This window comes from Egretta garzetta, unplaced genomic scaffold (genome assembly GCF_000687185.1).
Source record: "Egretta garzetta isolate BGI_Z169 unplaced genomic scaffold, ASM68718v1 scaffold260, whole genome shotgun sequence".
NCBI lineage: Eukaryota > Metazoa > Chordata > Aves > Pelecaniformes > Ardeidae > Egretta > Egretta garzetta.
The window spans coordinates 1,370,336-1,373,123 of record NW_009258662.1 but is presented as its reverse complement, the minus strand read 5'-3'; positions in this window follow the sequence as shown (position 1 = coordinate 1,373,123).

The window sequence follows — 2,788 nt, the reverse complement described above, 5'->3', positions numbered from 1 at the left end:
ATTGCCCCTTGTCCTGGCGCTGGGCACCACTGGGAAGAGTCTGGCTCCGTCCTTGTGACATCCACCCTTAAAATATTCATATGTATTGATGTGGTCCCTGCTCAGTCTTCTCTTCTCCAGGCTAAACAAGCCCAGCTCCCTCAGCCTTTCCTTGTAGGGGAGATGCTCCAGTCCCTTTATCATCCTTGTTGCTCTCCTCTGAACTCTCTCAAGGAGCTCCTCATCCTTCTTGAACTGGGGAGCCCAGAACTGGACGCAGTACTCCAGGTGGGGTCTCACCAGGGCAGAGTAGAGGGGGAGGAGAACCTCCCTCGACCTGCTGGCCACACTCCTCTTAATGCCCCCCAGGATGCCATTGGCCTTCTTGGCAACAAGGGCACCCTGCTGGCTCATGGTCAGCTTGTCATCCACATGGCAATGCTGGTCACGCTGGAGAAGGAAATGGGGCATTTTGGGGACCATGATGAGTCAGGCACCCCCAGCCTCCAAGTATTCCCTTATAGATGGGGATGGAGAGCAGGTACCAAGCCTGCCCACAGACAACCATATATCCTTGCTTGCTTTCTAGCTCTGATGGGGTACGGAAGGGACTCTCAGGGACCTTCTGTCCGTCTCTGCGTCACCACTTTATTAAGGAGGCGGTCTGCACTGAAGCGCATGTATGATTATTAAGGCGACAGTCTTAGGTTTATTAAGCTCTGTTTAACATTGATTCTTTTTCGAGTTGGTCTGTGCAGTGATTAGCACTGTTTGGGGCTTTTTTTGAGCATACAAATGAAGCATTGGTTGGCTAAGGCAGAGGCTGGTTGTTCAGTTTTACCCAATACTGGGCAATTCTGCAGAACTGAGGGAGGTGGTGGCCTTCTCCCCAACCTAAGTGTCTGAAACATGAGGGTGTTTTACAGCCTGCTAGGTCGTCCAAGCTTAGCCATCCTCTTCTTACTGCAAATTCATAAATAATCCATCCTAAGAAACAACTGTTGCACCGGTTTATTAAGCTTATTAAGATCATGGCTATCAGACAGCTCTTAGCATTTCGAAGAGCCTAAGGACAAGGAATAAATTTATAAAAAATGGATTTAAGGAGGAGGTACCTAACCCTGCAAAACATCTCCCTATGCACGAATGTGCGAGTCCTCTAGTGAGGCTTTCCCACCTTGCAGAAGGCATTTGACCTCCCAAAGAGCACTGGTTTCAGGCTGGATGCTGACCCTGGTGGGTACTTTTAAACTGTCCATACTTTGTCATGGTTTCAACCTGGAATAATACAGAAGTATGTGTTCAGATTCGGGCGATGCTGGAGAGAAAGGCACCTGGACCAGCCTCTAGCTCCCAGTTTAGTTGCTCTGAAACTTGGCCGGAAACACTAATGCAAAGATCCATTGAAACCAGTAAGAAACAGGCTCCCAAGCATCCCCGAGGCTCACCGAGATCACACAAGGAGACCAGGAGGAGCTTGGAGTTAAACTCAGATTTAAAACCACAAACTCATTTCTAATCCTGCATCACTTTCAGGTCATTCCCCAAGCTCATGAGGCACAAAGGGGCTGGAGCAGGAGCCCTCCAAATGCCTGTGAGAATGAGCAAGAAGAAAAAACTTGAAGTTAGCCCCATGGGCACTCCCATGTTTCCTACAAGGACCAGGAGACACATTATGGGGAGCACTTGCTCCCTTCTGCCACCATCTGCAGCTTGTCATGTCAGAGCCATTTGAAAGCATTACTCTGCAGTTGACACCACGTATCACAGCCAGGACCAGGTTATTTCAAGCCTTCCCTGTCCTTCTCCTCTGCTGCTGGGTGGGGAACCCATCACTGATTCACCTTCAACTCTGAGAACTGCAAGGTCCTGGACCAGTAGCAATCAAGTGGCATCAAAGACAGGATCAGCCATTCCTTTTAGCAGGATGGCAGGTGTCAGGGAGAGCATCTGCAAATAGAAATAGGAGGATGGGTTGTCTCTGTCACTCATCTATCCATCCATGCAGGGTGCTCCAAGACCCCTTGATTAATACTTAGCACTTCTACAACAGGGTACAGGTTCAAAGCATTGTGCAAACATTAACTAATTCATCCCCTTGCTGGGCTGTAAGGAAGGGGAGAGTTGTCATCTCCATGGTGCAGGTCGGTAACAGAGGTTGGGGGGTGTTCAGGGCACTGGTGAAGAGGAGGAGACAAGCCGGATTGGGATGAAGCAAACGAGCTGTGAGTCTCTTCCTGATGATGCCTGCTCATGATGGTGGAGCAGTGGTATTCATTTCCCTCGCCCTGCAAGGAGAAGGGATCAATCGCACCCTTTTCCTAAAAAGGGGCAAGGGCAGAAACAAAGTCTCCATCAGGGGCTGCAGCTCTTCTTCTGGACTTTTTCTCCAAGACTAGAGAGATCCATGCCCTGATAGGAGGTCGTCAATCTGTGCTAAAACAAGTTCAAGCACTTCCCCTTTATGTCTGATTCATAGCAAGATGTGAGAACAGGTTTGGAAGATGGACTCATGAAGGACACTGGTAGGACTGTTAACTCTTGGACACAGGGAGCATGTTTTGTGCCAGTCCATGTGGTGCTAACCACAAAGACGTGAGCAGAGATGCTTCAATGATCACAAATAATCCGCTTTTAATGGGCAAAGTTAGAGTTTGCGCAGTGGCCTTTGACACGGTCCCCCACAACATCCTTCTCTCTAAATTGGAGAGCTATGGATTTGATGGGTGGACTGTTCGGTGGATAAGGAACTGGCTGGATGGTCGCATCCAGAGGGTAGTGGTCAATGGCTCAATGTCCGGATGGAGAC